Source organism: Globicephala melas, chromosome 2 (genome assembly GCF_963455315.2).
Source record: "Globicephala melas chromosome 2, mGloMel1.2, whole genome shotgun sequence".
Classification (NCBI taxonomy): domain Eukaryota; kingdom Metazoa; phylum Chordata; class Mammalia; order Artiodactyla; family Delphinidae; genus Globicephala; species Globicephala melas.
In genome coordinates, this window is record NC_083315.2 from 76,578,740 (window position 1) to 76,598,979 (window position 20,240).

At 37.8% G+C, this 20,240-nt stretch overlaps 1 protein-coding gene across 2 annotated transcripts in view; it reads left to right on the forward strand.

The window, feature by feature from the left end:
- ZNF280D (zinc finger protein 280D) overlaps window positions 1-20,240 on the forward strand; it is a 291,340-nt gene that overhangs the window by 38,695 nt on the left and 232,405 nt on the right. Inside the window, exon 2 of one of the 2 annotated variants that reach the window (XM_060294220.2) lies at window positions 19,273-19,348. The exons of the other annotated variant lie outside the window; for it this stretch is intronic. The gene's annotated coding sequence lies outside the window, so the exon portion shown is untranslated. The remainder of the gene's footprint in view (window positions 1-19,272; window positions 19,349-20,240) is intronic. 2 annotated transcript variants of the gene reach the window in all.

Genomic DNA, 20,240 nt, shown 5'->3' on the forward strand with positions numbered 1-20,240 from the left:
TGTGCTGTGAGGTAGGAGTCCAACTTCATTTTTTTCATGTGGATATCCATTCACTGAAAAGAGTGTTCTTTTCCCCATTGAATAGTCTTGGTATCCTTGTTGAAAATAAATTGGTCACAGATATGTGGGTCTATTTCTGGACACTCAATTTCATTGCATTGGTCTAAGGTCTAAGGTACTCATACCAGTAGCACCCTGTTTTGATTACTGTAGCTTTGTAGTAAGTTTCTAAGCAGGAAGTGGGAGGCCTCCAACTTGGTCTTTTTTTTTTTTTTTTTTTTGCGGTACATGGGCCTCTCACTGTTGTGGCCTCTCCCGTTCCGGAGCACAGGCTCCGGACACGCAGGCTCAGTGGCCATGGCTCATGGGCCCAGCCGCTCCACGGCATGTGGGATCTTCCCGGACCGGGGCACGAACCCGTGTCCCCTGCATCGGCAGGCGGAATCTCAACCACTGCGCCACCAGGGAAGCCCTTGGTCCTTCTTTTTTAAGATTATTTTGGCTATTTGGGGCCCCTTGCTGTTCCATATGAACTTGAGGATTGACTTTTCTATTTTTACAGAAAAGGCCACTGGAATTTTGATAGGAATTTCTAAGGATCTGTAGATAATTTTAGGTAGTATTGCCATCTAACAATATTGTTCTCCAGTCCATGAACACAGGATATCTTTCCATTCCTTTAGCTCTTTAATTTCTTGCAGCAATTTTTTATACTTCTCAGTGTACAAATCTGTTACCTCCTTGGTTAAATTTATCCTGAGCCAATTTTGCTGTTTGGATGCTATTATAAATGGAATTGTTTTCTTAATTTCCTTTTCAGAATGTTTACTGCTGGTATTAGCAACCCAACTGATTTTTTTTTAATAATTATTTTTTTAAGGATCTAGACCTTTTATTTTTTTAATGTTTGTTTATTTATTTATTTATTATTTATTTATTTTGGCTGCACCAGGTCTTAGTCGCGGCACATGGGATTTTCGTTGCGGCATGTGGGATATTTAGTTGCAGCGTGCAGACTTAGTTGTGGCATGCGAACTCTTAGTTGTGGCATGCGTGCAGAATCTAGTTCCCAAGCCAGGGATTGAACCTGGGTGCCCTGCATTGGGAGTGCAGAGTCTTACCCACCGGGCTACCAGGTAAGTCCCTACAACCCAACTAATTTTGAGTGTTTACCTGCAGCTTTGCTGAATTAGTTTATTACCTCTATTAGTTTTTTAATGTTTTTTTTTTGAGGGGGGTATTTTCTACATAGGGGATCATATTATTTGTGAGTAGAAATAGTTTTACTTCTTTCCAATTTGTATGTCTTTTATTTATTTATTTTTTTCTTGCCTGATTGCCCTGGCTGTAAGTTCCAGTATAGTGTTGCATAGCATTGGTGAAAGTGAGCATCCTTGTTTTGTTCCTGATCTTAGAGGGAAAAGTTTTAGTCTTTCACCATTGTGTACAATGTTAACTGTTTTCCAGTGATGGTTTAAGTCCAGATTTCTGGTTTTGCTTTGTTTTGTTTTCTTACTGTTTGCACTATATTGGGCTTCTTGAATCCAAAAATTCATATCTTTAATCATTTTGGAAATATTATTAGCTCTCCTTTATTTTCCCATTCATCTTTCAGTATTGTAAGTATATATTTGTTAGACCTCCCTCTGTGCTGTTTGCTCATCTTTATTACATATATTCTATCTCTTTGGCTTTCTTTGTTGTATTTTGTGTAATTTCTTCAGATGTTTTAATTATTTCTTCAGTTCTGTCTAATCTGTTTAATCCACACACTGTGATATTTTTTATTTTTAAAAATTCATTAATTATATTTTGCATTCCAGAGAGCACACTGACAGGATGCTAGCAGCCAGAGTCCATGACACCAGGGGGGCTCTGGGGCCATGGAAAGGGCAGACTCAATACAGGAATATTTTATTGAGGTCACTGCATGCCAGGCTTTTCTGAGTGATGGGGCCCTGGGAAAATCAGATTGTTTTTGCCCTGTAGGGCCCACAGCTTGGAGGCGACAGCCACCTAAACGTCTATAAGCATGATGTAGGGTGGAGCAAGGTGACTGCCTCTGGTTCTTTTATAACTCAGCTAATTTTTTTATAGACTCATTCTTTCCTATATTTTCTCCTATTTCATTAAATATATTAAATGTGTTTATTTTATATTCTGCATCAATAATTTTTATAACTGATGCTTTTGTGAGTCTTGTCCTAAAATTTTTTTCTTTAAGATTTTAAGTCTTTATTTAATTTGTTAAAATATTGCTTCTGTTTTATGTTTTGTTTTTTTGGCTGCAAGGCATGTGGGATCTTAGCTCCTGACCAGGGATTGAACACGTACCCCCTGCATTGGAAGACAAAGTCTTAACCACTGGACTGCCAGGGAAGTCCCCTGAAATATTTTATAATGATACTTGTTCACAATAACTTACTCTTCGTGTCTCATCATGTTGTAGTATGGGTTTATTTTCCTTGAAATTTTATTAGTGGTTTAATTCATTTTTTTGAGGTTTAAGTGGAAGTTGAATTTCTTGAGATAGATTTGGTTTACATTTTGCTAAATGTCCGGGGCACCACCAACCTAGGACTAATTTGAATGAAAATGTCTGCTTGTGTTTTGGGGACCATTCAGATTCTATAAATTCTGTCACCAAACCCATTTGAGGGTGGGTTTGTAGTCTTGAATTATCAAGAATGACTTATTTTTTGCCTCCATTTATGGCCAAGACTGAGACAGAAAATTTTCTTTAACATCTTCCTCTGTGTGGTGAATTGTTTTCTAGTTTACTCACCAAGTATACTGCCTTTTGGAGATTCCTTGCTTTATGCAAAGTCCAATATAATATCCTACCTTCCCTGGACATACATTGTCTCTTGTCTGCCATGCTCATCATCTTTAAAAGCTAAACCTCTAGGCTACCAAAGGTTGACGTGGCTGGATCTCTCATATCTCTCCAGCCTCATGATCCCTTCCCCACTGCTCTTTATTTTGGCTTCTGAGGATCTCTCTTGCATTCTTGATAAATCAGCCATGCATCTACAAGAATTTTTTTTAAATTTAACCAGCATTTTAAAGATGTTTTGCACTGGGCATTTAAAATTTTTTTTTGATACCTAGTCTGCCAAGAACTATAATTTTTTTAACATCTTTATTGGAGTATAATTGCTTTACAATGTTGTGTTCATTTCTGCTGTATAATGAAGTGAATCAGCTATATGTATACATATATCCCCATATCCCCTCCCTCTTGTGTCTCCCTCCCACCCTCTCTATCCCACCCCTCTAGGTGGTCACAAAGCACAGAACTGATCTTTCCATGTGATGCAGCTGCTTCCCACTAGCTATCTATTTTACGTTTGGTAGTGTATATATGTCAATACTACTCTCTCACTTCGTCCCAGCTTACTCTTCCCCCTCCCTGTGTTCTCAAGTCCATTCTCTACGTCTGTGTCTTTATTCCTGTCCTGCCCCTAGGTTCATCGGAACCTTTTTTTTTTTTTAGATTCCATATATATATGTTAGCATATGGTATTTGTTTTTCTCTTTCTGACTTACTTCACTCTGTATGACAGGCTCTAGGGCCATCCACCTCACTACAAATAACTCAATTTCATTTTATGGCTGAGTAATATTCCATTGTATATATGTGCCACATCTTCTTTAGCCATTCATCTGTCGATGGACACTTAGGTTGCTTCCATGTCCTGGGTATTGTAAATAGCGCTGCAGTGAACATTGTGGTACATGACTCTGTTTGAATTATGGCTTTCTCAAGGTATGTGCCCAGTAGTGAGATTGCTGGGTCGTATGGTAGTTCTATTTTTAGTTTTTTAAGGAACCTTCATACTGTTCTCCATAGTGGCTGTATCAATTTACATTCCCACCAACAGTGCAAGAGGGTCCCCTTTTCTCCACACCCTCTCCAGCATTTATTGTTTGTAGACTTTTTGATGATGGCTCTTCTGACCAATGTGAGGTGATACCTCATTATAGTTTTGATTTGCATTTCTCTAATGATTAGTGATGTTGAGCATCCTTTCATGTGTTTGTTGGCAATCTGTATATCTTCTTTGGAGAAATGTCTATTTAGATCTTCTGCCCATTTTTGGATTGGGTTGTAAGAACAATAATTTTATATTGTTTCCGAGTAAGGATAATCTGTACTGTATTTAGGTTATCTTTCCCCTGCTCTTAAATGGTTTTGTTGTTTTGCTTTTCTTTATTAAGTATAATAGTGAAGGGAACATCTTTGTTCTTTGTTTATTTGTTGCTTTATCAATATTTAGATTATTTCCTTGGGGTAGTTTTTAAGTAGAATTTCCAGATCAAAAAAAAAAAAAAAGACCATTGTTTTGAAAGAAGTTTAGGAAATAGAATCAATAACTCTTGCATGGAGGAGGTGAGGCAGAGAAAGGAATCTAGTATGAGACTTAAGTTTTTGGCTTATGCATTGTTTTTGGCTTATGCAACTGGGTAGATGATGATGTCATTAACTAAGATTGGCAATACAGATTAAGGTGGTTGTGTGTGTGGGGAATGATAACAATGCATGTAGGGAGAGAAATTTTTATTAGGCATTTGGAAATATAGGGCAGATGCTCAGGAGGGTGTTTGGGGCTATAGATACAAATTTGGGATTCACAAAATTAGGGTTCTGGGATTCCTGGGATCCATCAAATATATTTTCAGGGATCTATGTGTTCACTAAATTGCTTTCTATATTCATGCTTTCATTTCAACAAATCTGGATGACCACCTTATGAGTTACCAACTTACTTCAGTGTCTGCATTTGTATTTATGTTTATAATCTTGCTGGTGTCAAGTATCACAGAGCCAGGCTTACTATGTAAATTATGCAATCAGGTCAGGTGAAAATTAATTGTTGTCATCATGTGCTTGTCCATATGAATGAATGTTTCTTAGTAGTTTGAATAGAGAAAAGTGGTGGGAGAACTGAATCATCACATGATACACAGTTCTATTTAAATTAAAAAGAACCCTATGTTTTAGCAACCAGCCCCATATTCACATTTTGAGTTGGCAGTAAGTTTCAAGAAAACAACACAACCATCCACATACTAATGTTTATTTCATTTTTTGAGTTTTTTTTAGCTTTTTAGTTTAATTTGAATTCATTTTATAAATTTCTTGTTTGCATACTTGTGTAAGAACTATAAGCATAAGAAATTTATATTTAGTTTTATATTTAAGTAAATATTATAATAAAAATAATTTCAGTCAACATTGAAAAAATTAAGAGAAATGCTTCCTTTAAAAGGCTTCTGTACATTACACAAATTTGTGCATGAGAGCTGAGCCATGGATTTAAGTGGGACTTCTCCAGAGGAAGTACAGAATGAGAAAGAAAGTGTGCTGAGAACAGAACCCTGAGAAGCAACAGTAATTGAGGAATGAATTAAGGGAAAGAGAAAAACTTAGAAACCCAATGTTAAGAGGAGAATAAGAAGCCCAAAGAGAAGAGAGTTCTTAAAAGGAGGGAATTGAAATGTCCTTAAAAGGCACTGAAAAAAATTTTTTTAATAATTTAAAAAAAGGCACTGATAGTCTTTTTCCAAATATTTTCAGTTGAATGATAGTATCAGAAGTCATATTTTTGAAAGTAAAGGAGTGAATAGGAGGCAAGAATGTAGGAACAGTGAGAGGAGACCTTTCTTAAAATAAGCTTGGTTATGATAAAAAGAAAAGAATGTTTCTGGAATGGGACATAAAGTCACTGTAAATGCAAGTCCCTGAGCATGTTTATGTACTAAAAAGAAGGGGCTAATGGAGACAGGGTTCTCATATACATAAGAAAAAATAATTAACAGAAAAAGGCCTCAAAGGAGATGGGACTCAATGTGATACAGATAGCAAATGGCAGGTTTCCCCTTGAAACAGTAATGATAGTGTTACTTTGAGATGAGATATGAAGAAGTTTAAAAGTGGGACTAGAGTCATGCTTGGTGGCTTTTAATTTTCTCTGAAGTAAGGGCCAGAGTGATGGGGTGGGGGTGTTTATGAAGACACTGGTGAAGATTTGTAATAGCTATTATGAGAAATGGGCAGGTATACTGAGATCTGGATTCTAGTTTTGGCTTCGTCCCTTACTAGCTCTGTGAATTGGACAACTAATTTAACCTGTCTGAATATTTGTAGAATGAGAAATTGGACTAGATAAATTTTAAAGAGTTTTCTAGTCCCTAGATGATTTAATTTAGAAGTCGGGCACTAAATCCTTTATAATAAATAATCTGACACAAAAAATATTTTTTTCCCCTTTTAACAGTTACTTTGGGAGCAAAAAAACATAGGCTGTTTTAGACTACATGTAATTTGAAAGTCCACATGAAAAATTAAAAAGACAGTTAGGAAAGGAAGGGAAAAGGAATGAAAGACTTATTTTTTTCTCCTTTTCAAACACTCCAGTAATCCACCGCAGCCAAACAACACTAACGGAAAGATGCAGGAACTAGGATAAGAAAAAAAGGTGAAAGAAATTGTTGTCAGTATCTTTTTAGCCTCTAGCTCTTAGGAATTTGTAAATGAATTCCAGCTACGGTTAAGTTATGGTGAAATTCCAGTGAGGAACTGAGGAAAATGAGACAGCCTGGAGGAATTTCTTTTAACAGAATCCGCTCTGAAGACGTAGCTGCTGTGCATCTTTAAGGAAGGAGTGGCCCCAAATAAACAGGGGCTTCACAATGATTGAAAATGTAAATTTAAGCGTTCCCCCCTGTGTTCTCAAGAATTTTGTTCACAATTAAACTTAAAAAATTAAATTTAATTTACAATTTGAAATATGAATCAAACAAAGTAACTTCCTGAAGATTATATCTGGCCTTGTAAAGAGAATTAAGACCACATTCATCAACCATGGGATACCTAATTCTTTATTTTTCCCATGAGAAAGTTCTTTACATAAAAAAACCCAAAGCAATCTGAGTTGTGCCTGAAATGCCAGAAAATCCAGGACTACATGGTTCACTGAGCAGCGTAGCCAGGAATACTCAGGAGCTGCTTTTATGGAGCTGTGTGCACCTACCCTATTCATTGCGTCCAGCTCTCGCCTAACAGCACCTCCGAGGAGGAGACCTCCAGCAAAAGAAAGGGTTCCAGTCCTGCCAACTCTTACACTGTTTATCTTTTTACACTTCTGCTTCTCTCACCAGAATGTGAATTCCTGGAGGGCAGAGAAATTGTCTAATTCATCTTTTTATCCCTAGAGCCTATAACACTCACTTGTACATAGCAATTTTCTACTGTATGCTTACCGGATAAATGGATGATGTAAATCTATGATTCAGTGTTCTGAATAATTAAAGGCAAAGTATATATAATAATTTTCAAACATTCTTAAGGTATGGGCAATAGTAGTTCTTTTCAGTTGTTTTAACATAAAAACAAATGGTATCTGGCATCTTTGAAAATTAAGGAGAATATGTAAACATACATATATATATATATATATTCCTGAGTACATGTATGAGCATATGTTGTTTTGATTATTTCCACACATCTCTTGCCAAGCAAACTTTTCTAAAACACCATCTTTATTTTGTTATTCCCCTTATTAAGACCCATGATGGCTTGTAGTTGCATAATGTATTGGTTTGGAACCCTAGGACAATCTAATGAAAAGCAGAGTTTTCAATTAAGTCCAAGATTTCTTCAGCATTGTGTAACAGAAATTATATAGAATTATGTTATGTGGGCATAATTATTAATCAGTACTTATTTGACTGCGAGGGACAGAAATTCAACTCAAATTAGTTTAAGAGAAAAAAAAGGAAGGAAGGAAGGAAGACGATATTTCTTTGAGTAAATGGGAAGTCCAGGAGATTCCATCTAGCTATAGGCATGGCTGTTTCCAGAGGCTCAGACAATGTTGTCAGGACTCTCTCTACCTCTCAGTTTCACTTATTTCTTTTTTGGATTCATTCTTCAATAGGATTTCTCCTTTATGAGGGCAACATGGCCTCCGGCTGCCTCAGGTTCACATTCTTCAAGTTTAGCAATCTCCAAAGTAGGAGAAATCTCAATCAACTCCAGAGGAAAAGTTATGGGGAGGACTCTGCTTGGACTGAACTGAGTCATGCATCCATTTCTCAATCAATTACTCTGGTGAAAGAATGGACTACTTTGACTGGCTAAATCTGGATCACATGTCCTAACCTTGTGGCCAAGGGAAGGTGGAGTCCCATGATGGCCGTTTTCCTTCAAGATCACTTGGAACGGGGTAGGGCAGTTGTCCAAAGGAAAATGTGTGGCTACTACCAGATGGAAAATGTATGGACAAAAGTAGCTGAACAGTCTACTACACCAGGGCTGAGATGTAGCTTGTATGTACAGGTCAGGTGAAGCAGCTGGCATCCATCCAGATAGCTTAAGGGTTTATTCTAAATGGCTGGTGTACACGCTGTACCATTGTTAACTATTTTGAATATCATCCCTGCATGACAGCATTCCACCACTTATGAGTTAAAAATAACATATGTAATGCAATATGAGCACTGTTGAACACATAAAGTGATTTATCTTTATGGAACAAAAATTACTTTGCACTTAAAATGATTTTTGGCAGGGTAATTTTCAGAGCTTGATCAGCATTGGAGCAGGGAAAGAGAATTGGTGAAACCAAGTGAATGCTCTTTGTTTCTTCTTAAGAAAAATATAAATAACCTGTATATATATTACTTCATGAAGTATTTATGTCATATCATCACGCTCCCCAATATCTAAAAGTGGTTTGACTTTCTGATAGTAAGATTGAATACTTTTGTCAGTAGTGAGCTTAGGGAAACGTGCACCGAAGCAAAGTTAAGTCCCAAGTCCCTAAGATGCCCTTCAAAAGCAGTCATCCATTTAATTTGATCTATTAAACAAACTTAGCAGTTGGGATGCCCACACAGTGAGGAAGGATGCTTAGAGATGGAATTCTGTGTTTAATTGGAATCTTCTGTCCTTTATTAGACAACCATAAGCTTCCAATTATACACACCATCTTCATTTCAAATATGGATTTATAAAACCTTATGAATTTTCATTCTTAGCAACAGATTAGGAATAAAAACAAGCTTCTGCCATGAACAGATATAAGGGGTTTTCTTTTCTCTTTCTTCCCTTTTTTTTGCCATATCCCAAAAGGTCATTGATAATTGACCAAATGGCCACTGTGTATCCAGAGCTGTGTTAGCTCCTTGGAGCTATTAAAAGGAATTTTGAAAAATAATCCCTGTCCTTGAAGAATTTAGGTAACACGTCTCAGGAGAAAAAATTAACATGCCCAGAGCAACCAGGTAACACTTAAATGGCCACTTTGCTGTTTCCACTAATGATGTAATGACTTCCATTTCAGTCTGTTGAAATTTTACCCATTCTTCAAGGTCTGTCTCTAGAACTTTCCTTCATTTAGCTTTACTTGATTGCTTCAGTGTAAGGTGGGGCTCACATTTCATTGAACCACCCACCCTAACTCTTGACACTTAAAATGTCTTCAGCACTTCGTCATCTACAGCAGTGGTTCCCAACCTTTTTGGCACCAGGGACCGGTTTCACGGAAGACAATTTTTCCACGGACAGGGGGCTGGTTCAGGCAGTAATGTGGGTGATGGGGAGTGGCAGATGAAGCTTCGCTCGCTTGCCTGCCACTCACCTCCTACTGTGTGGCCAGGTTCCTAACAGGCCTCGGACCACTACTGGTCCTCTGCCCAGGGGTTGGGGACCCCTGATCTACAGGATGCAGTCCAGCCTCCAGAGCCTGGTGAAGAGCCCCTGACTACCTCTCTTGCCTTATCTCCCCTTTCTCTTCTGTTTGTACTCTGCTTTGAAAGCAAACCAAATCCCAATACCAAAACCAAACCTGGTTTAGTTAAACAAAACAAAACCAAAGTTACCAACTACTGTGAATTTCCATATCCTGTCTTCTCTAGAATAGCCCTTTCCCGCCTTTTCCCCAGATTTAGATCAGACAAACTCCCTCTCATCCATTAACCTAACCTCAGCTATTAGTCTCTTAATGAGATCTCTTCTTTTTCCATCCTCTAGGTTGTGCTGTCTTTTGTACCTATTATCTTTTGTACCTATTGTTAAGAGTCTGGGTAGTAGTGATTTGCTGTAATGTCTGCATTCCCCTTCTAGACTCTTAGCGCTTTGAGGGCAGCCAGTGCCTTACTTATTTTGGAATCCTGAGTGCCTAGTAAGAGTGCCTGGCATTCAGCATGTTGTCCATAAAATTGTACTGAAATGAATTGGATTGCATTGAACTAAGAGGGAGTGTAGAGAAGACTTGGGGTAGCTGAAGATCTTAGGGTTTATAAAACCTGGGTTTTACGTCAGTGTTGAAAAAGGGGAAAAAGCCTTAGAGAAGGGGGAAATGATAGGAGCAATACTCCAGAGGTGAGAATGAGCCTGGCAAAAGATGGGGACTGTAAATGGTCATATCTTGCTGGAACGGAGGCTGTAGAGTGGGGAGTGTTGGGAAATAAGGTCAGAAAGGCCAGGCGGGGCCATGTTATGGAAGACTTTGAATGTCAATCAGAGGAGGTGAAACATGATGCAATAAATGCTGCAATTCAAGAAAAGAAAAATTTAGAAATATCCCAAGTATCTGTGTACAAAATGAGCTTATCACTTCTGCATGTCTCTGTTTTGGTACTTATCATATTGTTACTATTGGTATGTCACTGATCCCAACTCGCCTTGAGTCATCTGAACATAATAGACTGGCGGTTTGAAGCAGAGTATGATGCGTTGGGAGTCAGAAGCCCTGGGGTTGAATTTCTGCTCTGGCGCTAATTTGTTACCTGATATGGTGAAATCACTTTACTGCTCTAATCCCGAGTGTTCTTATCTGTAAAATGAAGGCAGAAGGCAGGTGACATGATTCATGAGGTCCCTTTGATCTCTAGGAGTCTATATATAGCAAGATAAGTAATTCGTAGCTAATTTATTAATCTATCTCTGCCTCTTGGTTTTTGTTTATTTACCTGTCTTCTGGGTATCAGAGTTGCTTCATTAGACTGGTTTCTGACAATCTCACAATCTGCTCTGCTGAGACCAGTCTCTGAGGTCTTGACCATCTTGTCACACCTAGAAAGCCCTTCCTAACCCCCCACCCCTCCTTAAAAACCCAGCTCCAGTCCAATATCTTTCTTAAAGCTTTTCCTAACTTATCCAGGTCTCTGATACTTACAACACCCTTGCTTTTGGTGTTTAAACATATTTTGTCTTGAGTTATTCTTTATTTGTTTTATATTGACTTTTCTCTGTCCAATTAGTTTGTAAACTTCTTAAAATAAAGAACTATTACATGCAACATTTGTTAATCTCCCCTATCCAGCTCCACCTCAGGACAAAGCTAGGCACAAAATAGTCATTTAATAATGTTCTTGAATATTGAACTGAGTGACGTACAGGAATATTACTAAAAATAGAAAAACCAGACCATCAAAAAGACATCTGTAGGGCTTGGAATTGAAGTAATGTAGCATATCAATGATTTTGTAGATGGTATTTTGTACCCAGCAAAAGACTGTTTTAAGACAGGGTGAACTGTGAAGTTTCTTGTCTGTAGGCTTGTCTTGAATTAAAGAGTGGGTGATACTAGGGCCTAGAGATATTCCAGCCAACTCAAGGAAAAGAGAAAACAGAGAACTGTTTACTGAGTGACTTTGCTGTTGGACATGTCCCAACTGTAGCTTGAGAACATCAGGCAGAGTTACCACCCTGCTGCCACAGCCTCTGCCAACTTGGATAAGAAGCAGTGAAGTTGACCTGTCTTTTGGCTCTGAAACAAGGCAAGGGAACGTACCAGCAGGCATGGGAAGGAAGAAGTTGTGAAATGAAAGACATGAAAAAGAGATGACTGACTGTGATCCTCTTTCCTCTTTTCCCCTATTACCCTGAGTCTCTCTCCTGCTTCCTTGACACCTGTAAAGTGGTATAAACCAGATCCTTGCACTTATACCAACTGGGGTGTGGCACCCTAGGGGTCTAGCTTGGGGCAAGGGAAGGCAGTGTAAATCAGTTGTTTTAGGTTGTTTTGTTTCCTAAAGTGGTCCTATGCGAAAAGGTTTGAAAATCACTACTTAGGTGATTAGCCTTCCAACAACCCAATGCTTTTAAAACTCAGTGCAGGACTTCCCTTGTGGCGCAGTTGTTGAGAGTCCACCTGCCGATGCAGGGGCCATGGGTTCGTGCCCCGGCCCGGGAAGATCCCCCATGCCGCGGAGCGACTAGGCCCGTGAGCCATGGCCGCTGAGCCTGCGCGTCCAGAGCCCGTGCTCCGCAACGGGAGAGGCTACAACAGTGAGAGGCCCGCGTACAGAAAAAAAACAAAAAACAAAAAAACCAAAACTCAGTGCAGAATATAAGAGGAAAGATCACTGTTTGAAGTAGTTGAATTCTAGATCTGGCAGTGTCAGGGCTCTCTTGATTGTAAATTAGCTCATGGAAATAAAACACCTGAGCTTAGGAACTCCAAATCCTGATTTTGCTCTCATATTGCCTCAGGCTGTCTCTGGTAGGAAAGTCTAGAACTGTGGATTCGTTGTACATCAGCCCCACTCCCCACTTTTCCAAATGCCCCAAAGCTGTTAATGTTTATAACAGACGAAGTCAGCATTGTGTTGATTTGTCTTACTGTGTGTGGAAAATGTAGGAATAACTCCCATGTATCATCAACTGTTTAGTCGGCGCTCAGTTCCTTAGCAGGGGAAATGGTAAGATTTATTAGGGAAAGTATCCGTCATCCCATATAAATAGATGCACAGTTAAAGCAGATGCAGAAGGCAGGGCGTATATTTCTGTGTGACTGATCATAAGGAACTTATTATCAAGAACTCTTTGGAAAAATCAGTCATTTGGGAAGATGGCAAACATAAGGTACACTTACATTTTTATGCAAAACAGTAATTTTGACTTTAAGTGCGTTATTGGGGTAGGAATCATTGTAATTAAAAATTTTTTTTGCTTTAATTTTTTACTTTTGAGAAAATATGCAAGTGATAAAAGCAGCCCAATAGTAGAAAAAGGTACATAAAGTAGGTCTCTTTCCCACTGCGAACCCCAGTCCCCAGTCTCCTCCCCTCGTAGGCCATCATTGTTGTCAATTTATTTGTATCATTCAGACACATTCAAGCTGATCCTCCCCTTTAGCTTTTATACACATGGCAATCCACTCTCCATATTCTTCTGCAGCTTACTTTTTTCCTTAACAATATACCCTGGAAATCATTTCTTATCAGACTGCATATATGGGCCAGGCTCATTGTTTCTAACAGATTTAACTGATGTTGACATCTTGCCATAATGGTTTTAGGGGTTTTGGTTTTGTTTCAACATTACAGATATACTTTAACCATACCCTCACTGCCCAGGTCCCTGTTGTTCCCTGCCCAAAGGTAATCACTATACTGAAATTAGAATGTATCCTTTCTGCCTGATTTTTATATATTTAGTGCATATGTATTTAGTATTTCATTGTGTGACTCTGGCACCATTTATTTATCCTCAATTGTGTTTTTGAAAGCTTAGTTTGTTTCCATTTTTTTACTGTTAAAAACAATGCTACAGGTTAACATTCTATTTCATGTCTCCTTGGGCACATGTATGCAAATTTTTTAGGAAATTCCCACAAGTCAAATTGCTAGGTCATAGGGTATGTGCTTACCAACTTCATTTGATACTGTAACATTGCTCTCCAACACAGTTTTTAACAATACAGCATTCACACCAGCCATGTTTAAAGGTACTCCCTTCTTTTTTTCCATATTCTTACCAACACTTGGGCTTCTCAGACTTCTAAAATATTGCCAGTCTAAGGGTGAAATAGTACCTCATTATGGTTTCAATTTGTATTTGTTACTGAGAGTATCTTGTCTTATTTTTTTTTGCTATTTAGCTCCCTCTAATAATTAACTATTGAAACCTTTGACAATTTTTCTACTGCAGTACTTGTTTTTCCTTATTGATTGATAGGGATCTTTTTATATTCTGGATACTAATAGCCAGTAATATGAATTATAAATAACTTCTTCCAGTCTGTGGCTTGTATTTTTTACTGTTTATGCTATCTTTTGTCTAATGGAATTTTTATATTTTAATGTATTCAAATTCTCATTGTTGTCGTTTGTGCTTTTGGTGTTTTAGGAAACATGAAGAAATGTAATGAAGACATTCTCCTATACTTTCTTTTTAACTTTTATGATTTCCCCCATACATTTAAGTTTTTAATCCATGTGGGATATATTTTTGTTCTGACATGAAGTGGAGATTTATATTTTTTCCCCTTTATATGTACTGGCTATGGCCAGTTGTCTTAGCACCATTTATCTAATGGTCACGGCTCCCTGCTGACATGTACAGCTATCTCTGTCCCATACCAAGTTTCCATATATGTGTAGGTCAGTATCAACTTATTTTGTTCCTTTGACCTATTTTTATATCCTTGTTCCAATACCACACTGCTTAAATAGTTATAGCCTTCTAATTAGCCTCGTAGGGCAAGACTCCAGTCCTTAGTTTTCTTTTTCAAAACTGTCTTTGTTAGTTTTGTCTCTTTAATCTTCCACATGAACTTTAGGGTAGGATTATTAAATTCCTTGAAAAGTCTTGTTGGGATTCCGATTGGAACTGTAGTGATTCATAGATCCATTATAAACTCACAGGGGGAACTATTGGAGCTACACAGTTATATCTTTCAATCCCTATATGTCTCATAATTTATCCAGTGCATCTTTTATGTAATGTTTTGTAATGTTTCCCAAATAGGTCTTGCATGTATTCTATTAGATTTTTGCCTAGGTATCTACTATAAATTAGCGATTATATATATATATATATATATGTGTGTGTGTGTGTGTGTATATATATATATATATATAAATTTTTTTTTCTCTTACACCCTGAACATGGATCCAGAATGCTGAATTCTCTTATTTGTTTGAATTATTTGCCCACAAATTCTCTTGCAGTTTTCTATGTAAATAATCCTATAGTCTGCAAATAAGGACAATTAGTTTCTGCCATTGGGGTGTAAATAGAAGTCATATACACAAATTCCAGTCATATCCCTAAAGGGGAAACATAACCACTTTCCCCTTCTCTCCTTCCTGCCACCTGGAATGCAGATGTGATGACTAGAATTGGAGCAATCATATTGGACTTGAAGCGATCTTAAGGAATAAAGATCACACAAAACATAACAAAATGATAGTAAGAACTTGGCTCTGGACTACCCAACCAGTCTTTTACATGTAAGGAAAATAAAAAAAAATTTAGGTAGTTCAGAGTTTTCTGCCACTCAAACCCAGTCCAATCTTACAACACTATCAGGATAATGAGTGATAAATTCCCAGTTTGCCATTGGTTTTTATTTTTTTCATAAATTGTGTTTTTATAAATTGCTGATCTGTATTAAAGAGATAAATTATATTGATAGATTTTTAATGTTCACCCATCCTTGGGATTCTGTCATGATATGTTCTTAGAGTTTGCAGAGGTCCAAACATTTTATTTCTTACTCTTCTCAAGGTTTTAATATGAAAAAAATTTAAACATACAGAAAAGTTGGTCTGTACAGTGAACACCCATATATCCACTACCCAGGTTCTACAGTTAACATTTTATTATGTTATATTTGCTTTGTGTCTTATTTATTATGATATGTTTTAAAGGCTTTGCTTAATTCATTTAGCTAATATTTTCAAGTATTTGTTTACATGTGTTCAATGGTGAGGATAGCCAGTATTTTCTTTTCTTATGCTGTCTTTGTCCAGTTTGGGTATCAAGAATATACTTATCGGGCTTCCCTGGTGGCGCAGTGGTTGAGAGTCCGCCTGCCAATGCAGAGGATACGGGTTCGTGCCCCGGTCCGGGAAAATCCCACATGCCGCGGAGCTGCTGGGCCCGTGAGCCATGGCCACTGAGCCTGCACGTCTGGAGCCTGTGCTACGCAACGCGAGAGGCCACAACAGGGAGAGGCCCGCGTACCGCAAAAAAAAAAAAAAAAAAAAAAAATATATATATATATATATATATATACTTTTCTCATAAAATGGAGTAAGGAGCTCTTCTATTTTTGTCTTCATTGAAAAAGTCTGACCAATACAGGAAATAATCTTTGAAGATTTGGTAAGACTCACCTCTTTGGGTAAGTACTTGGTTGGCATGGTGCTTTTTTAATGGGTATATATATTTTTTTAAATTTTTGGCTGCGTTGGGTCTTTGTTGCTGCGTGCAGGCTTTCTCTAGTTGTGGTGAGCGGGGGCTACTCCGTTGCGGTGCACCGGCTTCTCATTGCGGTGGCTTCTCTTGTTGCAGAGCACGGCTTCAGTAGTTGTGGCTCACGGGCTGTAGAGCGCAGGCTCAGCAGTTGTGGTGCACGGGCTTAGTTGCTCCGCAGCATGTGGGATCTTCCCGGACCAGGGATCAAACCCGTGTTGCCTGTAGTGGCAGGCGGATACTTAACCACTGCGCCACCAGGGAAGTCCAGTAATGGGTATAATTTTTTTAAATTACAGATTCAATTCACTTAATGGTTATACGTAAATATATAGATAGACCTTTGTTTTTCAAGTCAGTTTTAGTGATTTATTTATTTCTAGAGAACTGTTTCATTAAATTGTCAATTTTTTTAGTCTAATGATATTCATTGTATTCTCTAGTGCTTTTAAAAACCTTGACTCTATTTATAGTTATGTCATTTTCCTACATTCTTCTCTTTTTCTCTCAATCAATCTTACCAGGTTTGTCTATTTTATTAGTCTTCTGAAAGAACTAGGATCTATCGATTCCTCATTGATTTTTCCCCTTTCCATCTATTTCTCTTTTTTTGTTATTATTTCTTTCCTTCTACTTTCTCCGTTCTGATTGACCTTCCTCTATATGTTTCCTTCTCTTCTATTATATGCATTTGAAGCTCTAAATTTTCTTCTAAATACCATTTAAACTGCATACCACACATTTTAGTACTAGTGTTTTCGTTGTCTGAGCAGTACTAAACATTTGGTGATTTCTATTAGTTTTTCTCCCTTTATAATTATTCAGAAATTTCTAAAATGAATAGGGCAGTATAACTATTCTATTGATTTCTAATTTTATTACATTATTGTTAGAGAACATGTTTTATGTGATTGTGAGTCACTGATATTTGTTTGAAATTTTCTTTTTGACAAAGTTTTTTTCCAAAGGCAATTCAGTGGATAGTCTTTTCTTTTTTTATATATTTTTGTTGAAATATAGTTGATTTACAATGTTGTATTAGTTTCAGGTGTAAAGTGATTCAGTTATATGTATATACAAATATATATATATATAAAATATATATATATTCTTTTTTAGATTCTTTTCCATTATAGGTTATTACAAGATATTTAGTATAGTTCCCTGTGTTGTACAGTAGGTCCTGTTGGTTATCTATTTTATATATATTCGTGTGTATATTATAATTCCAAACTCCTAATTTATCCCTCCCCCATCCTTTCCCCTTTGGTAATGACATAGTCAGTTTTTAAAAAATATTTCATGTGTGCTAGAATGAATATGTTTCTTGTAATTTGGAGTATGGGATTACTGACATAATTTATGTCTTCTACAAATATGATTATAGCTTTATACACACATACATATATATATATTTGAGGTTCAAAATTACTGTTTCTTTGATGTGAATTATTCTACTTATCCTTGTATTCTGTTTGCCTTAAAGTTTAAAAAATTTGATATCAATATTATACTAATTTAATTTTTATTAATATTTTCCTAGTACATTTTATCCATCTGTTTACATAATGACCTCTCTGTCATCATGTTTTAGGTGTGTCTCTTATATGCAGTACCAGGTTGAATTTTTAAAAATCCTTCTGAGAATCTCTGTCTTTTAGTAGGCAAGTTCAAAATATTAATATTTATATGTACTTTTGTTATTGACCTATTTGGACTTATTTCTACCATTCAAATTGTGTTTTCTATTTACCATTATCTAACTTAGATTCTTGTGTTTCTTCTCTAGTTTATATTAGGTTGATCTAGTTTTAAAAATTTATTCTCCCCTTTCCTCTCTCCTGAAAGTTTGCTATCTGTCTAAGGTTAGATTTAAAATTAAAAAGTGCCCTGTGAGAAATTAAAACCCCAGACTCTCATACTACTTTCCCAAGCTAGGGGGTTGGACTTCTCTACTTTTGTTTTCATGGCAGGGGTAGCTCTTCAAGGGTCTTTCTTAATCCAAGGATATCTCTTGGGTCCCCAGAGTCTGTCTCAGGGAGCTCAGGGTGATCCTTTATGCAGCTTCTGAACTTGAACCTTGAAGAAGGTGACCAAGAGCCTGGGCTGGGCACAGGGCCAGGCCTTCTCTGCCCAAAGCTGGGGGTAGGTATGAGAGACAAGAGTGCCTGAAGAAAACCCTGAACAAGAACTCTTTGGACCATCAAATGAATCAGAGGGTCAACTCAGACTGAACCCACTGTGGCTTTGTTATCTCTCTTTATTCTGTAGCCTCTTTTTTTCCTTTTGAGCCTAGCTATTTATTAAAAAATTATTTTCATTGCATATTAAGCAGCGTTTCCATGTGTAGGTACCAATCTGCTACACTCTAAAAAGCTGTGGGAGTTCATTGACTTATCTTACAGAATGTTTACAGGTTTCAAGTCTCATCTGCCACCTCAGATCTTGCTGTTTTTACTTTGCTTTCCTCAGTTCCTGTTTAGCCAGCCTACAAGTAGATTCTTTTTCTCTGTCTTGCCCCTTGGCATTGATGATTCATTTTGAAGTTCTGAGTGGCTATTGTTCTGGCCTTCCCTCATATCACCTATCTCTCAGACTGAGGAGGTAAGCCTTCCCCCGTGCACAAGCTCCTGGATACCATGCTCTGTTTATGTCCACAGTCCAGGTAGGACAACTAGACGTACTTCACTGTGCTGAAGTTCCTGAGTGCACTGCCTTTCCCCTGTCCTCCAGCAGTTTCTGAAATGATGGCCCTGCAGATCTCGGCCTTCCTGGCTGGGCACGCTCCTGGCTTTGATGGAAACATACCCAACTGGAAGCAGCTGGCCTGCCCAGGCCTTCCAGCAATGGGCTTTCCAGTGTAGCATGTGGAGGCCCTTATTCTCTGTCCCTTCTTTTTGGCTAGGTGGCTCCCTCCAGCCACAGGCACTCCCTGGGCCGTTGTCTGAGTTAACATCTGAGGTTGGCCAGCACAGGCACAGCTGTGGGTCCTGGCATTGCCACTCATGAGGAAATTCCCCAGAGAGCCCACAGGCCTGCCTTGATTTCTCTTTCAGGTGTGATTATCTTGGAACAAAGCCTGCTTCCTAGGTGTGAGCCTATGCAGTTACCCTGGGACCCACACTCAGAAAGGTCAGTACTTGGATTAATACTCTACTGTTAGTATGAAATTTTAAGTAAACTTGGAATAAAATTTCAAAATTTTGATTTTGCACTAGGCTCTGCAAACTATGTAGCCTCTCCTTGGTAGAAACAGAGAACATTACTGATCTTTGGAGAAGTGGGTGGGGCTTATTGACTAACCCAGCTTCTTAGGAGTCCAGGGCAACAACCAGTAGGAGTAATGGTTTTAAAATATTTTTTTAGATGTAGTGCTATATCCTGCAAAACTTATTCTTATGGGAAGCGTCCCTCTAAATAAATCATTTTAGGGCTTCAGGAAAGTGAGAGGGTACAGTTCTAGAATAGCTGTCTGATAGAACTTTCTGCAGTGATGTTAATGTTCTGTATCTTTGCTGTCCAGTCTAGTGGCCAGTAGCCACATGTGGCTACTGAGAACTTGAGATGTGGCTAATATGACTGAGGACCTGAATTTCTAAATTTTAATTAATTTTAATTATTTTAAATTTAAAGTTAGATAGCCATATGGGACTACTGGCTACCATATTGGACGGTGTAGATCTAGAACAACAAAGTAACTTCTGACCTTTGGTGCTTTGATTATATTTTTGCATTGATTCTATATCAAGAATTAAAGTTAGGCTTTGTCCAGAAAGGATTTTCTAAATTCAGATTGAAGGCATATCTAGAACTAGATGGGGAAACTGAAATCAGTGTTTTTCATAAGTATGGAGAAGATATCCTTTCCACCTATGAAAGCTAGCCATGAGGCTCATTGCTGTAGCCTACAAGGGAGTTATTAAATGTACAAATGAATTGCCTAGAGACTGCCCCTTCCAGTTCTAAGAGACTATGGAAGAAATATGGAAGACAAAGAAGAGGCAAGGTTAGGGCCAGAGTCTTG